The sequence below is a fragment of the Pongo pygmaeus genome, chromosome 15 (assembly GCF_028885625.2).
Source record: "Pongo pygmaeus isolate AG05252 chromosome 15, NHGRI_mPonPyg2-v2.0_pri, whole genome shotgun sequence".
NCBI classification, from domain to species: Eukaryota; Metazoa; Chordata; class Mammalia; order Primates; family Hominidae; genus Pongo; species Pongo pygmaeus.
The window spans coordinates 33,730,294-33,751,787 of record NC_072388.2 but is presented as its reverse complement, the minus strand read 5'-3'; the positions used below and the strand labels follow the sequence as shown (position 1 = coordinate 33,751,787).

The 21,494-nt window shown below is 45.3% G+C and overlaps 1 pseudogene; it reads right to left on the bottom strand.

Moving 5' to 3' along the window:
• Nucleotides 1-203: 203 nt before the first annotated feature.
• On the bottom strand, nucleotides 204-11,418 carry LOC129012319 (dnaJ homolog subfamily C member 8-like; annotated as a pseudogene).
• Between the last annotated feature and the right edge of the window lie 10,076 nt (nucleotides 11,419-21,494).

Here is a 21,494-nt window from a genome sequence, read left to right as displayed (position 1 = left end):
CCAAGGGGCTTCCAAAGTGCCTCTTCCAGGCCTGTCTCTGAAGTCACAGCAACACCATTTTAAGCAATATGTTTAACTGGATGATTTCCACAAACTATCCACGAAGTTTCTAACTATCACAATTCAGTGAAGTACAGAACATTGAGTTACAGGCTGTGGAAAGAGAAGGCAGCACCAATGATGGCTCCTTCCAATCCTGGTTGTTCTAGGGGCAGGGAAGAGGAAGGTCTTTTTTTAAACCAGTCCCCTCATTTCAATGTACAAAAGAATTACTCTGATCGATATTAAATTGTATTGAAAACGAAATGGACTAAAAAGCAAATACTACTCTATGTTGAGGTGGAAGTGGGAGGAAAGAATGAGTCCTTTGAAGCAGGAAGGGAGACAGCAGGGGGAAGGTTCTGTGCCTGTGATCCCGGGTGGTCACTCACGCTGCTCCATTTTTACTTTCAGTGGTCTCAGGAAGGTCCGATTTTTCTTCTCTTTCTTCCCCTTTGTATTGACTTGGAAGTTTCGCCAGCTATCCACACGACCATCTCAACCTTCCTCAAAGTTTCTCTGCCACTCTCTTTCTCGTTTGGCTTTTTCTTGAGCTTCAATCTCTTCTTCCCTTTGTCGTTTCCTTTCATGCATCTCTTTGGCTTCTCTCTCTTTCCTTTTAATTTCCAGCTGAGCGAAGAGTTTCATTGTCTGTATATACAGCTTGTTGGAACAGCTCAGGATCATCCTCCTCTACAATCGTAGGTTTTCCTTCCTTCTTTAATTGCTTTTTTTTTTTTTTCGCTCTTTCACGGTGTGTTCCACGTATTCTTTTCCTGCCTAAATTACATCCAGGACCCTCTTCTTTTGCTCCTGATCCAGTAGCAACTTGTAAGCTTTGTCCACAGCTTCAAAAGCCTTTTGTGCTCTGTCAGCATCATCTTCATTTTTGTCAGGATGCACCAAGATGGATAACTGCTGAAACCTCTTTTCTATTTCTTCATCTGTAACTTCAGGATCTATCTGAAGAACCTCAAATGGGTTCAAATTGAAGTAAGAGGAACCAGGACGGGTCAGTCTTTCAATGTGATTTTTGGATGTTAGAACCAAGTCTCTCTTCTCTATTTGTTTCACCTGAAGACAACGCCAGGGAGAACAAGCGCCAGGCAGCCCCAGGAAAACATTCTTGGCGTCACTGTCAGGGTTGGAATGCTAGTTGGAATGAATATCTGGTATGCTGTATGCCATCTTTATTCCTCACTGTAGAAGATCATAAACGCTTCCTCTGTGCCGCCTCCGCCACCGGAAGTCCCGCTCTCTCCTGAAGCCGCCATTTCCCCACAACTTTTTTAAAAAGTTAAAATCTATAGGCAGAAATTATATTTAAGAGTGTAAATTGGCCGGGCGCAGTGGCTCACGCCTGTAATCCCAGCACTTTGGGAGGCCAAGGCGAGCGGATCACAAGGTCAGGAGGTCAAGACTAACCTGGCTAACACAGTGAAATCCCGTCTCCACTAAAAATACAAAAAAATTAGCCGGGCGTGGTGGCGGGCGCCTGTAGTCCCAGCTACTTGGGAGACTGAGGCAGGAGAATGGCGGGAACCCGGGAGGCGGAGCCTGCAGTGAGCTGAGATTGTACCACTGCACTCCAGCTTGGGCAACAGAGTGAGACTTCATCTCAAACAAAAATAAAATACAATAAAACAAAATGTCTTCAAGGGCTGCCTGTATGGACAGATGAGATGTTACTTCAGCTTAATAAATTAATATTCAATGTATTAAAGTAACAAGAACATTACTTAAGCTTTTTTTAAAAAAAAGAGTGTAAATTAGCACAATCACTTTAAAGACAATTTGTCTAAATCTCATAAATTTGTAAATACACATATCCTATAACCCAGCAATTCTATAAAATTATAGCTAGAACAGTAATTCTCAAACTTTAGTGTGCATCAGAATCACTGGAGAATTTATTAAAATCATTTGGTAGGCCCCACCTCACCCCACCCCACCTCAGTTTCTGATTTAGTAAGCCTGGGTTAAAGCCCCAAAAATTTACATTTCTAACAAATTCCAGGTCATGCTGATGCTGCTGGTTCATGTACCACACTTTGAGTATCACTGCCCTGAAGAAACCATCATATATGTGCCTAAGGGGACACATACAAAAAACATTCACCATAGTATTGTCTATCACCAGTAAGGAAATGGATGAATAAATGTAGAATATAGCAATGAAGTTATGTGAATGAACAACATGAATCCATATGAGTAAATCTCAAATCATAATGGTGAGTGGAAAAGTAATTTGCAAAAGGATACATTTAAGATACCATTTATGTAAGACTTAATAATAGTATTGATATCCATTATTTGCAGATACATTCATATGTACCAAAATTATGAAAATATAGGAAGAATACATATTGGCAAAGGAGTCAGGGAATTGAGATTGCAAAGAGCTTCAAAAGGGGCCTCAATTGTATCTATAATATTGTGTTTTGTTAAAACTGACCTAAAGCTCACCTCTTTCCAAAGCCCTGCCTTACCCTCCCACCCTGGAAAAGAGAGTCAGTAGAAAAGCAGACATCCTGTCTAGAGAAAAGCTGCAGAGGACAGTGGAATGGGAACATCCCTCTCTGCACAAAAATAATGCAGGAATAAAGATGATCTATTTCACGATTTTTTTTCCTGATCTTCCAAGAAAACTTGAACATTATTATCTGCCTATATTGACAAAAGAAAAGAAAAAGGATAAGGATAGTGTTTTGTTTTTGTTTTGTTTTGCTTTGTTTGGGACAGGGTCTTGCTCTGTTGGCAGGAGTGAAGTGGCATGACCATGGTTCACTGCAGCCATAGTGCCTTTCTTTAGAGAATGGATACATTTTATCATCATAGTGCATGAGAGGCACAGGAGGAGTCACAAAATCATCAATAATAACACTAACTGACATTTGGATAGTACCCCATTTTCAAGCTGTTTCTCTGTAGAACACAGAAAGACACAGTTATATAAAGTAAAAGAAATGTAGCATACCCTAATAATGACTTGGTCCCTGACCCCCAAAACCAAAAATTTCCTTCTTCCTATGAATGTATATAACAAATTGTCTTGAAATTGACTGTGTTAATTTACACTCCTAAATATCATTTCAAAATCTTGGCCGGGCACATTGGCTGAAGCCTGTAATCCCCACACTTTAGGAGGCCAAGGCAGGCAGATCACCTGAGGTCAGGAGTTTCAGACCAGCTTGGCCAACACAATGAAACCCCATCTCTACTAAAAATACAAAATTAGCTGGGCGTGGTGGCACATGCCTATAATCCCACCTACTCACTCAGGAGGCTGAGGCAGGAGAATCGCTTGAACCCGGGAGGCAGAGGTTGCAGTGACTGCACCATTATGCTCCAGCCTGGGCAACAAGAGCAAAACTCCATCTCAAAAAAAAAAAGCACCAAAGTCTCCAGCTTAACTCTTTTTTTTAGGTAACTGTTGTCATAGAGAAGCTTTGCATCTTAACGTACTTTAATATTTGTCCTTACATTTTGTGCATTTGGTCTTGTTTATGTTCAGATGTCATAATTTCCTATGTTGTCTTCCAACAACTTCCTCTGAACCAAGTCTTGGCTCAATTCTTTTCTTCCTATGATCTCAGCTCCCCAGAAACTTCTAAAACTATCACCTCCACACAGAGGCCTTCCTGACTATATATTCTAAAATAGCATCTCCAGTCTCTCTCCAGTTCCTTTCCCTGTTTTATATTTGTGCATAGTATTTATCACTCTCTGACGTTCTCTTACATATTCCTTGTTTATTGTCTTTCACTCTATCTAGAATATAAGCTTCATAACACAGAGACTTGCTCCTGGGTGGGTCTAGGGTCAACAACAATGCATGGCCGATAGTAGAGGCCCAGTAAATATTGGCTAGATGAATTAATGAATCTGCCTTTCTGTCTCTGTTCATCTTTCTTCCAATTAATATTCTCTCCACTAATTGTGTACATCCTTCAGTGGCTGGTGCACTGCCAATGTACCAAGATATTCCAGTCTTTTGTTTTTAGTTCAATCCCACATTTCCACTGTATAAAAGGTTGCCCCTATGTCTCACACTTTCCGTTAACAGCATTTTATTTTCTACAAAGTAAAAAACTCAAAATTGGGTTCCCTTTGCTACCAACACTTACCACGTATTCTCCCCAAATTTTTCAGCCTTTTGTCACTGTTTATCATTCTTAAGATAACTCAGAGTAACCCACCTTAAATTTGAAGTGAGCATTGCCATTTACAAAGTATTTTAACACCAATGATCTTAACTCCTAAAACCTTACAAAACTGGGTATTTATCTAAAGAAATGAAGCTTATGGGCTGGGCACAGTGGCTCACGCCTGTAATCTCAGCACTTTGGGAGGCTGAGGTGGGTGGATCACAAGGTCAGGAGTTCAAGATCAGCCTGACCAAGATGGTGAAACTCCATCTCTACTACAAATACAAAAAAATTAGCCAGGCGTGGTGATGGGCACCTGTAATCCCAGCTACTCAGCAGGCTGAGGCAGAGAATTGCTTGAACCTGGGAGGGGGAGGTTGCAGTGAGCTGAGATGGCACCACTACACTCCAGCCTGGGTGACAGAGCAAAACTCCGTCTCAAAAAAAAAAAAAAAAGAAATGAAATGAAATGAAGCTTATATTCACACAAAAACCTGTACATGAATGTTTATAGCAGTTTCATTTGTAAAAGCCCAAAACTGCAAACAAATATTCTTCAACAGGTGAATGGATAAACTGGTACCCCCATATAACGGTGTACTACTCATTAATAAGAAGGAACAAACTATTAACACATATAGCAACTTGGATAGATTTCAAAGGCATTACACTGAGTGAATTGGCTTGAAAAAAGCCAATCTCAAAAGTTGAAATATAATTCCATTCATGTAACATTCTCAAAATGACAATATTATAATGATGGCAAACAGATCAGTCAGCGCCAGGGATTAGGGACAGGGGACAGTGTGACTGTGAGGGGTAATACAAGGAGTTTCTTTGTGGTGACAGCACGATTCTGTATCCTGATCATGGTAATGGTTACACAACCCTATACATATGATAAAATTTCATAGAACTTTTATACTGAAAAAAAAAAGTATGTGTAAGAACTGTGAAATCTGAATAAGATCTGTAGTTATGGTTAACATTGTACCAGCATCAGTTTGCTGGTTTTGATAATATTAGCACTGAAGAAAGATGAGTGAAGGATATAGGGGAACTCTATATACTATTTTGCAACTTCTTATGAACATAAATTTTTTTTAAATAAAAAATTTAAATGATGTATAATTATAGGAATTATATATAGAATATGAAAACTGACACTTTTAATTAGAACTATCAAGTAAATAATTTACATTGTGGAGATTCTCAATTGCAAACATTAGCACCATTTTCTTTCTTTTTTTTTGAGACAGAGTCTTACTCTGTTGCCCAGGCTGGAGTGCAGTGGCACAATCTCATCCCACTGCTGCCTCTGCCCCCCAGCTTCAAGCGATTCTCTGGCCTCAGCCTCCTGAGTAGCTGGGAATACAGGCACCCTCCACCACACCCAGCTAATTTTTGTATTTTTAGTAGAGACAGGGTTTCGCCATGTTGGCCACACTGGTCTTGAACTCCTGGCCTCAAGTGATCCTCCCACCTCGGACTCCCAAAGTGTTGGGATTACAGATGTGAGCCACCAAGCCTGGCCTAGCACCATGTTTAATATTGTGTAGTTCTGCATATTCTGACCCATTCCAAAAACTTAATAAAAGACTGACACCCTAAATTGGTACCCAATAGTCATGATTAATAAGAAGCAAATTTAATTTTACTAACCTAGAGCCAAAGTTGCCAATCAAAATTTCAAGAATAATTGCTTACAATGAGATAGTCTGTTTTCACTTCTGTAAGCCAAGGCCTGTCATCTACTGTGCAGGAACCACCAAAAATGCAATGTGATTATAGAGGCAGAGGTTTAATTGAATGTGCTAAATAAAACCTTGTTATATGCAAAAATCTAATGTAATTTTAATCTGTAATCCTTCACTTGTGAATTTTGTCTGAATTATGTATATATGGTACACATAATTTTGTAAATAAACACCTACTCATTAAACAACAATAAAAAACCACCATTAACCCTGTGGCAGTCATAGTGACGGCATGTGGCAGCAGCAACAGCAGTGCACATGTGTTAGGGCTCTCCAAACGCACTGTGCTAAGGGTTCGCATCGATTCATTTCTTCCTCACAACAGCCATCTGAGGAAGTACCAGCCCTTCATACAGATGAAAGTATTGAAACACAGAGAGGTTAAGTAACTGAGTTACAGAGGTACTAACAGTAACTGGCAGAGCAGGGAATTTCTGATTCCATGTCTACTGCTTTGCCCGTATGTAACAGTGCCTTGATCTTTACTTGCCTCTTCACTTTCAGCCTCCCTTCTGTCAATCCATGTACAAGTTTTCCCATCGCTGCCATAACAAATTACCGCAAATTTAGTGGCTTAAACAATACAAATGTATTATGTAACAGTTCTGAAGGTCAGAAGTCCAAAATGAGTCTCACTGGGCTGAAATCAAAGGGACAGCAGAACTGTGCTCCTTCTGGGGGCTCTAGAGAAGACTCAATTTCCTGATCTTTTTCCAGCTTTAGAGGCTGCCTGCATCCCTTGGGTTGTGGCCTCATCCCTCCACCTTCAAAGCCAGCAACATCAGGCCATGTCTTTTTCACACTGCCATTTCCCTGTTTTTCTTCTGCCTCCCTCCTCTGTTTATAAGTACTGTTATGGTTACACTGGGCCCACCTGGATAAGACAGGCTAATCTCCTTATCTCAAGGTCGTCTGATTAATATCCTTAATTCTATCTGCAGCCTAAATTCCCTTTTGCCATATAACCTAACAAAATCACAAATTCTGAGAATTAGGACTAAGACATCCGGGGGCAGGGGGTGGCGGGGGGCCGCATTGTTCTGCCTGTCACTAGCCATAATGCTGGCATTGAAGTAAGCTTTTTATCACTTCAGATGTATTTAACCCTTGTTAAATGTTTCAAATGATATTTCTTTGCTTTTCCAGTAAGTTTTATTCAAACTTTTTCATTTATATGTTTATATTCTTGCCTTATTAACAATTCAGCGTGGTTTAGAAATACACACTGGAGTAAAGAAAATTATAATTTATGTTCTCACTTAAAAGCATGAGCTAAGCTATGAGGATACAAAGGCACAAGAATGATGCAATGAATTCTGGGGACTTGTGGGGGAAGGCTGGGAGGCCAGCGAAGGATGGAAGACTACATATTGGGTACAGTGTACACTGCTCATGTGACAGGTGCACTAAAATCTCAGAAATCACCACTAAAGAACTTATCCATGTAACCAAAAACCACCTGTACCCCAAGAACTATTGAAATAAAAAAATATAAAAAATAAAATTATAATTTTAAAAAATCAGGCTGGTGGGCCATGGTGGCTCACGCCTGCAATTTCAGCACTTTGGGAGGCCAAGGCGGGTAGCTCATGAGGCCATGAGATCAAGACCATCCCGGCCAACGTGGTGAAACCCCGTCTCTACTAAAAATACAAAAATTAGCGGAGCATGGTGGCGTGTGCCTGTAGTCCCAGCTACTCAGGAGGCTGAGGCAGGAGAATCAACTGAACCCAGGAGGCGGAGGTGGAAGTGAGTGCAGATCACGCCACTGCACTCCAGCCTGGGCAACAGAGTGAGTCTCTGTCTCAAAAAAAAAATAAATAAATAAATAATCAGGCTAATTTGGGGCCAAATCCAGTATGCAAATATTTAAGTTTCTATGTAGGCCAGGTGCGGTGGCTCACGCCTGTAATCCCAGCACTTTGGAAGGCCAAGGCAGATGGATCGCTTGTGTCCAGGAGTTTGAGACCAGCCTGTGCAACATAGTGAGACTCTGTCTCTACAAAAAACGCAAAAATTAGCTGGGTGTGGTTGCACACACCTGCAGTCCCACATACTCATGAGGCTGAGATGGGAGGATCGCTTGAGCTCAGGAGGTTGAGGCTGCAATGACCTGTGATCACACCACTGCATTCTAGCCTGGGCAACAGAGGGATACTCAGTCTCAAAAAAGAAAGAAAAGGCTGGGTGCAATGGCTCACGCCTATAATCCCAGCACTTTGGGAGGCCGAGGCCGGTAGATCACGAGGTCAGGAGATGAAGACCATCCTGGCCAACATGCTGGAACCCCATCACTACTAAAAATACAAAAATTAGCCGGGTGTGATGGCTTGTGCCTGTAGTCCCAGCTACTCAGGAGGCTGGGGCAGGAGAATCGCTTGAACCAGGGAGGCGGAGGTTGCAGTGAACTGAGATTGCGCCACTGCACTCCAGCCTGAGCGACAGAGCGAGACTCCGTCAAAAAAAGAAAAAAAAAGAAAGAAAGAAAAGAAAAGAGAAAAGAAAAAAGATAAAAGAGAATAATTGTGCCCACGTCAAAGGAAAAATTGTCTGTGCGGTTCCACTAAGTCCCAGTAGGTGGCGGTAACACCATACAAACTGGTTCCAGCTTGATCTCTTTATTGAAAGAATCCATCTCCTTTTGTCATTGAGGTTACTGCATTTTAGTATGATTTGATGGGCCCTGTCTGTAATTTAACAATATTGGAATCAAATTCTGATATCTAATCACATGGATGTAAGCTCTATTAGATTTCAATTAGCATTCACTCTAATTTGATTATAAGGCTTCAGCCATTCAAATGGCTAATAGGGAGACATTTAGATAATTGCAGTTGTCTGGGGTTATTACATTTGCTATCATTTTCACAGTGATTCATGTAAAGACTGGGCCATAAAATCTGTTTGTGTGGGTGGAGACAAGCCATGATGGCTTACTGGGGTAGGCAGCACTATTAAGCATTTTGCTATTGTGGTCTGGCATTTGGGATTTTTTAAATTAGGATGGCAAATATGATGGATATTTAGGATTAGTGTTTACCATTTATCTGTATTCCAAAGAAATATTATTGATTATTCATCCACAATATTGTTTCATTTGACAAAAAAAAAAAAAAGCATTAGCCAAGTTTCCTTTTCATCTTTTTTAATTGAACTGAATTACATTTAAATTGAATATATTAACCACACCAAAACTTACCTCCTGCACAAAAGCCTTCCTCAGTAAATGGAATCAGGATATTTGTTCTCACCTAAGATTATTCCTAAGCGTAAACACTAGATAGAGGTGTTTGACCAAAATTGCTGGAGCCCTTGGCAAGGATGTTAAAGACTTGCTTTAAGTATAAAAGGAACAGTTGGATTAAATGACCTTAAAGGTCACTTCTAGCTCTTACAGTCTAAGAGTTTAGAGATCAATAACAGCAAAAAATGTCCCTGTCCCAAACAGCTGTCAGATCCTAGGAGCAGAAGCAGCTAGGATCTTGAAGTAACCCGCATGTGATGTGTTATTCTAGATGGAGCAGCAGGGCCTGCTCTAGAGAAGTTGGCAAGTTCACCTATAGAAATTCATCCTCTGCTCTATGTGGGTCCCCAAGAGCCAATTCAAGTCTGGAAAAGTCATCAGTGAAATCTCATATGTTGTGTTGTGTTTTGTTTTGTTTCTGAGATAGTGTATTGCTCTGTCACCCAGGCTGGAGTGCACTGGCACTATCTGGACTCATTGCAACCTCCGCCTCCCAGGTTCACGCAATTCTCCAGCCTCAGCCTCCTAAGTAGCTGGGATTACAAGGCAAGCACCACCATGCCTGGCTAATTTTTGTATTTTTAGTAGAGACGGTGTTGGCCAGGTTGGCCTTGAACTCCTGACCTCAAGTGATCCGCCCGCTTTGGCCTCCCAAAGTGCTGAGATTACAGGTGTGAGCCATCGTGCCTGGCCAGAGCCACTGTATCTGGTCTGGTTTTATATCCAGTATTTTATAGTTTGTACCCACAGATAACTTGACAATTTGCCAATATGACTTCAAAATTATATTCTGTTCAAGATAATAAATGTAGTCTCTGAAGGCTTAAAACCAAAATGTGAGGGAGGCTTGCATTTTTTTGTAGTTATTCTGCTAGAAAATATTTCTCATGTACCAATAGGAAAACATTAATATTCATAAATACCCCGACATCCTCAGAGGTCTAAGACATTTTATTTTAGAATATAATCTCTTAGAGTTCAGGACTCCATCTTTATAGTCCCAAGTTTTTTTTTGCAGGACCTAGCTCCAGGTTCCAAGACAAAATAGTCAAGTACTAGATTCAGGGGGTACATGTGCATGTTTGTGACAAGGGTATATTAAGTGATGCTGAGGTTTGGGGTATAATGGAACCTGTCACCCAGGTAGTGAGCATAGTACCCAGGAGCTAGTTTTTCAGTCTTTTCCCCCTTCCCTCCCTTCTCCCTTCCGTAGTCCTCAGTGTCTACTGTTACCATGTTTATGTCCATGTGGCCCAGTGTTTAGCTCCCACTTATAAGTGATAACACGCAGCATTTGGTTTTCTGTTCCTGCACTAATTCACTTAGGATAATGACCTCCAGCTGCATCTGTGTCGCTGCAAAGGACATGATTTTTTTTCCACAACTTTCTTAGACCAATGATCTATTCAGCCTAGTAATCTGCCTTTGACTGTGGCAACTATTATACTTTGAAGATTTCTATTTGTTCGAATATAAGTTTAGTAACCTTCCAGGATGACAAAAAGTCCTTTAATGTTTTAATGAGGTTTTTTTTTTCCCCCATTACAGGTGGTTGTGGGTGGGCCAAGACCCAAAAGTTTGACCATAAAAAGAACTGAAGGTCTGAGCCACGGCTCACAATTCATAAGGGTGGGGTTAATTTTTCCCAGAAGTGTAGACGATGAAATTCGTAATACAGAAAAAATGTGGTAGACATTGCCAGGGCAATTCACTTGGAATTTAGTGAAGAAGCTGAGGATAGGAGTTGGCGTATGGGTTGGGGGAGGATGGAGTAGGGCACATTTATACATAAAACGTGGCCAAAGAAACCTACTTCCTTCCATATATGTCTCTCCGTATGGGTCTGTACTCTGTTGCTTTGGGAAAACAAGCAACTTGGCACACTGATCAGCCACTTTGTGGAGGGAACTTCTATACCCTTTAGGATTGGGAGCTTCTGGGGCCCACTCAAGGCTGGGACCTAAAGTTCCCTCAAAATATGTTTTAAAGCAAGAGAAATGGAGTGATATTTTCTAGGGGAATTTACTAAATATTGTCAAAATCAGTTCCTAAGGTCCCAGCATTGATCTGGCATTCTGTTACCTCTGATTTCATTTCCTGTTACTCCTCTGACTCACACAACGTCCCCCACGCTGACCCCCTGCTGTCCCTGAAGGTGCGTCCTTCTCTGGGCCTCTGCACTCACTGAAGACCGCCTGGCCCCTCCTTCCTGGACAGCCACACAGCTCATGCTCTTTATTCAGGTATTCACTTCAGCCAGGCATGATGGCTCATGCTTGTACGCCCAGCACTTTGGGAGGCCGAGGCGGGTGGATTGCTTGAGCTCAGAAGTTCAAGGCCAGCCTGAGCAACTTGGTGAGACACCGTCTCTACTAAATATACAAAAAAAAAAAAAAAAATTAGCCAGGCATGCAGATGCATGCCTGTAGTAGTCTCAGCTACTTGGGAGGCTGAGGTGGGAGGATCACTTGAGCCCAGGAAGTCAAGGCTGCAGTGAGCCGAGATCGCCTCACTGCATTCTAGCCGGGCAACAACAACAATAAAAAAGTATTTACTTCATGGTTGCCTTCTTGTCTACTCTGGCCACCCTACCTAAAATGTCAACATGCTCTCCTGCCCCTACATTTCCATACTTTTCCTTTATTTCTGTTTTCCTCCTTAGCGCTCTCACTAACACATTATATTCTTTTATTTTTTGTGTCATTTGTATCTCCTACACAAAGTAAACTCTCTGAGGACAGAGGTTTTTTTTGTTCCTTTGTTCCTTTGTTTTTTCTTTTTCCTTTTTTTTTTTTTTTTTGGAGACAAGGTCTTACCCCGTCCCCCAGGCTGGAGAGTGCAGTGGTGCGATCTCGGCTCACTGCAGCCTCGACCTCTTAGGCTCAGGTGATTCTTACGCTTCAGCCTCCCAAGTAGCTGGGACTATAGGTGCACGACACCACACCTGGCTAATTTTTGTATTATTTGTATTTTATTTTGAGATGGGTTTTCACCATGTTGCCCAGGCTGGTCTCAGATTCCTGGGCTCAAGCAATCCTCCCACCTCGGCCTCCCAAAATGTTGGGATTAGGAATTACAGGTGTGAGCCACCATGCCTGGCCTCTGAGGACAAAGTATTTTACTATATCTTTAATGCCCAGAACAGTGTCTATCTAAAACAGCTTGAGTGTTGTCAATGAATAAAGTTCAAGGAGACTGTTTTCATGAAGAAAATATTCTTTTTAAGCAAACTAATAATATAAGGAGGGTTTCTGAGAAAATGATTAAGCAACCTGAAAGACCTAACTGCCTTCTAGAACCCTTGAGTATTTTAAGTGTTAGAGACAAAGAGGCTTATACAGAGGAGTGGTCCTCAATGTGGTCCTGGGCCAAAAGCAATAGGTAACCTGCAACTGGTAAGAAATGCAATCTCAGGCCTCAACCCAGATTTACTGAATAAAAATCTCTGGGGGGTGGCCCAGGAAGCTGTGGTTTAACAAACCCTCCAGGTGACTCTAACACAAGCCAAAGTTTGAGAACCAACCACTGATATAGAGGAAGGAGCACCAGGCTCAATATCTAGAGATCTGGGTTTTAGTCCAAATTGTTCAATTGTGTGACCTTGAGCACATCACTTAACTTCATCAACTCCCATCTGTTTACTGATCAAATGAAAGAGATGCCACGTTTTCATTATGTGCTTTTAATGAAATAATTGTAAATCTTTGAATCACAGCCCTGAAGGAGCCCTTTAGTTAGCCTGTAATTGTGTATTTAAAAGTAATTAAACATCATATCTTAAATAAAACTTTCTTTTCTTTCAGTCTGGCCTTTCTCTTCTCAAGTTAGCCTGAATTCATGAGCTTTAGCATATCTGTGCAGTTTCCTATAGACACACAATCTTGCCATACTTGACACTTGGTTTACAAAGACCACTTTCTTGTACTTCTCACGTTCTTCAGCTTTTGGGCAGCCCTCTCTTCTGCTTTTCCTCACACCTCTCTGGATGCTTTTCCTCAGTTTCCTTGGCTGGCTTCTCAGCCAAGCTCACCTCTTTGGGTGTTCCCAGTCTTGGTGTTTGGACTTCTACACAGAATTCCTGGGTGGCTTTGTCCGTTTCTCAAATAAGTCAATGACTTCCAATATATTGCATGCTCTTAGAACTCTCCACATTAAATTGGCTGTTTGTATCTACCAGGATCTTGAAATTAATGTGTCCAAGATGGAGCCCATCATCTTCCCCTCAACCTGCTCTTCCTCCTGTTTTTCCATTACATAACCAAAGTCAGAAACAGAGCTCCTAGATTCTTCCTTGTCTCCTTCACATCCAATCAGTCACTCAGACCTCGAAATCCTTGTTCTTAGATCTCTCTGTAGCCATCTCACTTTCCAGTCATGTCCTTTTTTTTTTTTTTTTTAACAGAGTCTTGCTCTGTTGCCCAGGCTGGAGTGCAGGAGTACAGTGGTGCGATATCTCGGCTCACTGCAACCTCCACCTCCCGGGTTCAAGTGATTCTCCTGCCTCAGCCTCCCGAGTGGCTGGGATTACAGGCATGCGCCACCGCATTCAGCTAATTTTTGTATTTTTAGTAGAGACGGGGTTTCACCATGTTGGCTAGGCTAGTCTCAAACTCCTGACCTCAGGTGATCCACCTGCCTCAACCTCCCAAAGTGCTGGGATTACAGACATGAGCCACTGCGCCTGGCCTCCAGTCACTGTCTTTAACTGGCCACCAGCCTCATGCCTAACCTACTCCAGTTTATTTGCCACACTGTCTTCTAAAGCATACACCTGATCAGTGACCCACCACAGGTTTCAGGGTGCAGGCCCAGCTTCTCGGCTCAGTCACATGGCTGTGTGCTGTGTCTTTCCTGCCTACTCATATCCCTCTACCACACAGCAAGCCCTGTGAAGCTGCTTTCACACCTCCCAGCCCCACCACAGGCTTAACCCTCTGCCTGCACAACCTTCTTCCCACTCCTGACTCTGACTTGTCTCTCAATAGCTGCCCTGGACCATCCCTCTCAGTGTGGTGTGGCTTCCCCCGCCTCATGCTCCCAGGCCACTTTGTTCAGGCCTCGGCCACATCTCTGATCACTCCCTACTAGAACTACTCATTTACCTGCTGGTCTTCTCACCAGCCTAGAAGCGCCTTGAGAGCAGGAACCATATTTATTTTTATTTTATAAATAAAAATTTATTTTTATTATGCTCCATATCACAGCATAGTGCCTGGCACCAAAAAAAAAAGAGCTTAATAAATGCTTGACAGATTAATGGGTTTTGCTTTCCCTACCTACAGTGCTTTGCTTCTTTAGAGTTTTTTTTCCCCCACATTAACCCTGTTGTGTCAATATTTCACATTCCCTTTATCTTAATCAGGCCTGCGGCAAAACATAGCTACAGGCAGTCAGGGACAGACATTTGAGCTTGAACTAAGAAAGTGAATTTACCCAAAGGGAAAGCCTCTGATCAGAAGTCTGGGGGCGGGAAGGGGTGACAGCCTGTCTGTGAGAGCCCTGACATTTTGAAAGCACCAAACTCACTGTCACCCTGAGCTTTTCCTGTGGGGAGCAACAGAGGTGGGGGCTTTTACCCTCCCTTGTGGGCAGGGCTCGAAAGCAAATTTCCCTGCTTAGTTTTCCTTTTGTGGTGCCTGTGACCACGAAGAAGGCTGCCCCAGGAATCCCCACCTATTTTTAGCCTCAGTTCAACACCCTGAAGACAACAACCCTCCCATATACCTCTAAGTTAATTTCCAGTCTTGTCGCTGAGCTGGGCTGAGAAATCGATAGACTCAATGTTGAGAGTGAAAAGACAAAGTGAGAAGGTTAAGGCCTTTAACAATGGAAAGCTGCAGTGATGCCCTGAGGCTCAATACGTCAAATAGTACTACTTTTATAAAACAATTTAGTATATGTTCATACGTAATAGCATTTGAATGAAGTTCTCTGTGCTCAAAGTCCAAGATGTGAAGTCTACCTGGATCTAAACTGCCTAGGGTTTCCTCTTCAAGGAAAACTTTCCTGGGAAATAAATTGTTCTAGATGTTGCCTTAGTCAGACTGCAAAGCATACATCATTCTTTGTACACCAATGGGCTTTTCATTTTAAATATTGATTGTATTGGTTTATGTATACTCTGTTAAACTGGGTCAAGATCTTGAGCCCCCTCTCCCCTCTCCCCTCTCCCCTCTCCCCTCTCCCTCTTTCGGTCTCCCTCTCCTTCTTTTTTTGGTCTCCCTCTGTTGCCGAAGCTGGACTGTGCTGCCGTGATCTCAGCTCGCTGCAACCTCCCTGCCTCTAGCTCCTGTGATTCTCCTGCCTCGGCCTGCCTAGTGCCTGGGATTGCAGGCGCGCGCCGCCACGCCTGAATGGTTTTTGTATTTTTGGTGGAGACGGGGTTTCGCAGTGTTGACCGGGCTGGTCTCCAGCTCCTGGCCTCGAGTGATCTGCCTGCCTCGGCCTCCCGAGGTGCTGGGATTGCAGATGGAGTCTCGCTCACTCGATGCTCAATGGTGCTCAGGCTGGAGTGCAGTGGCGTGATCTCCGCTCGCTACAACCTCCACCTCCCAGCCTCCTGCCTTGGCCTCTTAAAGTGCTAAGATTACAGCCTCTGCCCCGCCGCCACTCCGTCTAGGAAGTGAGGAACGTCTCTGCCCGGCCGCCCATCGTCTGGGATGTGAGGAGCCCCTCTGCCCGGCCGCCCCGTCTGGGAAGTGAGGAGCGCCTCTGCCCGGCCGCCATCCCGTATAGGAAGTGAGGAACATCTCTGCCCGGCCGCCCATCGTCTGGGAAGTGAGGAGCGCCTCTGCCCGGCTGCCCCATCTGGGAAGTGAGGAGCGCCTCTGCCCAGTCGCCCAACGTCTGGGAAGTGAGGAGCACCTCTGCCCAGCCGCCCCGTCTGGGAGGTGAGGAGTGCCTCGGCCTGGCCGCCACCCTGTCTGGGAGGAAGTGAGGAGCACCTCTGCCTGGCCGCCCCGTCTGGGAGGAAGTGAGGAGCACCTCTGCCCGGCCACCCCGTCTGGGAGGTGAGGAGTGCCTCTGCCTGGCCGCCACCCCGTCTGGGAGGAAGTGAGGAGCACCTCTGCCCGGCTGCCCCATCTGGGAAGTGAGGAGTGCCTCTGCCCCACCGCCCCGTCTGGGAAGTGAGGAGCGCCTCTACCTGGCCACCCCGTCTGGGAGGAAGTGAGGAGCACCTCTGCCCGGCCGCCCCGTCTGGGAGGTGAGGAGTGCCTCTGCCTGGCCGCCACCCCGTCTGGGAAGAAGTGAGGAGCACCTCTGCCCGGCTGCCCCATCTGGGAAGTGAGGAGCGCCTCTGCCCGGCAGCCACCCCATATGGGAAGTGAGGAGCGCCTCTGCCTGGCCACCCCATCTGGGAGGTGAGGAGCGCCTCTGCCCGGCCGCCCCGTCTGGGAGGTGAGGAGTGCCTCTGCCCAGCCGCCACTCCGTCTGGGAGGAAGTGAGGAGCACCTCTACCCGGCCGCCCCGTCTGGGAAGTGAGGAGCGCCTCTGCCTGGCTGCCACCCCGTCTGGGAGGAAGTGAGGAGCGCCTCTGCCCGGCTGCCCCATCTGAGAAGTGAGGAGCGCCTGTGCCCGGCCGCCACCCCGTATGGGAAGTGAGGAGCGCCTCTGCCCGGCCGCCCCGTCTGGGAAGTGAGGAGCGCCTCTGCCCGGCCGCCCGGTCTGGGAAGTGAGGAGCGCCTCTGCCCGGCCGCCCCCTCTGGGAGGTGAGGAGCGCCTCTGTCCGGCCGCCCCGTCTGGGGGGTGAGGAGCGCCTCTGCCCGGCCGCCCGGTCTGGGAAGTGAGGAGCGCCTCTGCCCGGCCGCCCCCTCTGGGAGGTGAGGAGCGCCTCTGTCCGGCCGCCCCGTCTGGGGGGTGAGGAGCGCCTCTGCCCGGCCGCCCCATCTGGGAGGTGAGGAGCGCCTCTGCCTGGCCGCCCTGTCTGGGAGGTGTACCCAACAGCTCCGAAGAGACAGCGACCATCGGGAGCGGGCCATGAGGACGATGGCGGTTTTGTTGAAAAGAAGCGGGGGAAGTGTGGGAAAAAGAAAGGAGAGATCAGATTGTTGCTGTGTCTGTGTAGAAAGAGGTGGGCATAGGAGACTCCATTTTGTTCTGACTAGGAGAAATTCTTCTGCCTGGGGATGCTGTTGATCTATGGCCTTGCCCCCAGCCCCGTGCTCTCTGAAACATGTGCTGTGTCAACTCAGGGTTAAATGGATTAAGGGCGGTGCAAGATGTGCTTTGTTAAACAGATGCTTGAAGGCAGCATGCTCTTTAAGAGTCATCACCACTCCCTAATCTCAAGTACCCAGGGGCACAAACACTGCAGAAGGCCACAGGGACCTCTGCCTAGGAAAACCAGAGACCTTTGTTCATGTGTTAATCTGCTGACCTTCTCTCCACTATTATCCTATGACCCTGCCACATCCCCCTCTCCGAGAAACACCCAAGAATGATCAATAAACACTTCATAAATTAAAAAAAAAAAAAAAGATCTTGAGCTTATGAAATTTTGGTGTTGAAAATACCTCTGCTTCTGAAAGCCATTAAAGAGCACCCCAGAAGGGCAGCAGGTGGGCCTTGGCCACCACACCCCTACCTGGGCCAGCCAGTCATATGTCCATGGGCCGTTAGCCTTGCAGTCCTCAATGAGAGGTCTGAGTATGCATCACTTTGTCAGATGGCCTTTCAACCAACAACACTCATTCTCATTCTGCTTCCTTCCCACCATTCTATGTCTCCAGTGCATTTCTAACATGGGGAATACTCCAGGCAAATGCTCATCTATTCCTCTAAACTAGAGCTTCTGCCCCAATTTCCTGTTAGATCTCTTGCCCTGGGGAGCTGGACTAAGCAAGCCTCCAGGACATCACCTATCTCCTTAACTCCTTAACTGAAGGTTTGAAAAGGAACCTTCCCCCCCTACCCTGGGCTCCACCCCAGAGGTTACTCTCAGGCAACAGAAAAGAAAAGAAGAGAAGGAAGACACTATCTAGGTCTATTTATAATCTGTTCACTTTTACTCACGTTCAATTCCTCTAGGACAGGATGGGATATGGTGGCTCTGATGTGCCCCCATCCTCCTAATAGCCTTTATTTCAGAGTGCCTGCATCCTTTGTAAAATGGGAATGATAACACTTTACTCACCTGAAAGCAGAAGCTGGACCCAATGGCCTCTTGAGATAATTTCTAGATAGAAAAGAATGAAATCGATTGCATGCAAAGTGAGGTATTAACAGAAGAGGAGGGCCCAAGAAAAATTATGACAGGTATGAAGCAAAGGGGATACTCATGCCTGAAACAATGGCAAGGGAAGCCCAAGGTAAGGGAGACACAGAAGAAATGAATATCTCCTCCCCACCCAGCAGCCCCTGCCCCACCCAACACTATTCGGTGTTTAACTAGGGATCAAAATATGACACAAGCAATAACTAAGCAGTATAAGACAATATGTGGCCCAATATTCAAGGCAAGCTGTAAAAGCTAGAAGGATTTAGAAGAGGGCAGAGTGCTGCAAGAAGAGGAAGACAGAAAAGGAGTTTTGGAAAGGGTGGGTCCTGGCAAGGAAGCTGAAAGAAGGTGGTCCTAGGACAGGGAGGGAGAGGCCTGCATGAAGGCCAGAGCAGCTGGCACAAAGTGTTGGTGCTCGGACGAAATGGTGATGAGGAGTGGCTGGGCAGGGTAGAGTCTGACTCTGGAGGACTTTAAATGCAGCTGAGGAATTCAGACTGTTTCCTGCAGGCCATGGAAGGTCAACAGAGGCTCTGTTACAGGAAATGATATAATGAAAATGCATATCAGAAGCCTCAGTGAAAAGAGATTTAGGCCGGGCACAGTGGCTCAAGCCTGTAATCCCAGCACTTTGGGAGGCTGAGGTGAGTGGATCACCTGAGGTCAGGAGCTTGAGACCAGCCTGACCAACATGGTAAAACCCTGTCTCTACTAAAAATACAAAAACTAGCCAGGCGTGGTGGCACATGCCTGTAATCCCAGCTACTTGGGAGGCTGAAGCAGGAGAATTGCTTGAACCCAGGAGGCGGAGGTTGCAGTGAAGCAAGATCGCACCATTGCACTCCAGCCTGGGCAACAAGTCAAAAAAAAAAAAAGAGAGAGATTTAATTGTATAATTGTAATCTTTTTAGACTGCTTGGTTTTTTTTAATCACAGGAAGATATTATGTTTCAACTTTAAAAATAATTCATTTTTGCCGGGCTTGCGCCTGTAATCCCAGCACTTTGGGAGGCTAAGGAGGGTGGGTTACCTGAGTTCAGGAGTTCGAGCCCAGCCTGGCCAACATGGTGAAACTCCGTTTCTACTAAAAATACAAAAATTAGCTGAGTGTGCTGGCGGGTGCCTGTAATCCCAGCTACTGGGGAGGCTGAGGCAGGAGAATCACTTGAACCTGGGAGGCAGAGGTTGCAGTGAGCCGAGATCACACCATTGCACTCCAGCCTGGGCAACAGAGCAAGACTCCATCTCAAAACAAAAACCATAACAAAAAGTACCAAGAAGCTACCGTGGTACAACACAGCCCGCACTACCGTGGGGACAGTGAAGATGGAAGGAAGAGGATGGTCCGGGTATCATTTCAGTAGCAGGATGCACTGAGCTGACTGGCAACAGTCACTGAAGGAAAATTGACGCTCACAGATAAAGTGGGGGTCTTTCCTTTGGGACTGTGTTAAGTGATGTACCACAATCACAACTCCATATCCAGTCTCAGTGCACATCCTCAACTCAACATTCCTAAATTCCTCTTCTCAAGAATCGGTGATGCCTCAGAGAAAACTTCTTCCACAAATGGCCAGAAGATGTCACTGCAGACAGCACCATGCATATACTGTGTTCCTCATGTTGGTGTTCTGCCCTGCCATTTGTGAAGGGAAAATTCCCCCTCGGCTCCCTCCCTAACTCCCATAGCCCCTGCTCCTGCTCTGCGTGTAGCCTCTTCCCTTTTCCCTGTGACTCCCATCCTCCTGCCCTGAAATCCAGTGAGGTGCTTTCCTGATGCCTTGGCAACCTGGAGATGAACCTGATCCCTAAAGGTGGAAGAGCCAACATCGAGACTGGGTTATCTGTGTACTTCTCTGCTCTCTATTCATGATGTTCATTTAGATTTCTAGCAAAACCCATACCTGTGCTGTCAACCTCACCCATTTCCACCTAGCCTCTTGAGTTTCAATCAATGAGTACAGGGGCACCCCATTCCCTCTTTTCTCACACTCTTCCAAACTGGCCCAATTTTCAAATATTAGCATTTAAAAGATTTGGTGATGCATTAATCTGCTTCACTTTCTGAAAATATCAGTTTTTTTGCCAAATAATTACTACACGTTAGCCTATGAACAGCCCTGGGATATAGGAAATGACGAATATTCCTAAGCCAAGCTAAGTGGCTTATCCAAATGGACTGTGTCACGATCATGGGACTGGACTCTGACAGTTGACACCTGGTAACAAAAAAAAATGTTCCAGGCCAATTTCTTCCTTTTTTTCTGCTCATGGCTCCTATTTGTGATCCTTCTCACTCTGTTTCTCATTTGCTTTCAGTGTTTAAAAACAGGCCGGGCAGCCAGGCACAGAGGCTCACGCCTGTAATCTCAACACTTTGAGAGGCTGAGCCAAGCAGATCACGAGGTCAGGAGATCGAGACCATCCTGGCCAACCTTGTGAAACCTTGTCTCTACTAAAAATACAAAAATTAGCCGGGAATGGTGGCGTGTGCCTATAATCCCAGCTACTCAGGAGGCTGAAGCAGGAGAACCACTTGAACCTGGGAGGCGGAGACTGCAGTGAGCCGAGATCACGCCACTGCACTCCAGCTTGGCAACAGAGTGAGACAACATCTCAAAAAAAAAAAAAGAAGAGAAAAGAAAAAAATAGGCTGAGCACAGTGGCTCACGCCTGTAATCCCAGATTTTGGGAGGCCAAGGTAGATGGATCACTTGAGGTCAGGAGTTCAAGACCAGCCTGGCCAACATGGCAAAACCCCCCCATCTCTACAAATAATACAAAAATAAGCTAGACGTGGTGATAGGCGCCTGTAGTCCCAGTTACTAGGGAGGCTGAGACATGAGAATCACTTGAAACCAGGAGGCAGAGGTTGCAGTGAGCCAAGATCACACCACTGCACTGTACCCTGGGGAACAGAGTGAGACTCTGTGTCAAAATAAATAAATAAATAAACAAACAAACCTGGCCAGGCCAGGCGTGGTGGCTTATGTCTATAATCCCAGCACTTTGGGAAGCTGAGGCAGGTGGATCACCTGAGATCAGGAGTTGGAGACCAGCCTGGCCAACATGGCGAAATCCCGTGTCTA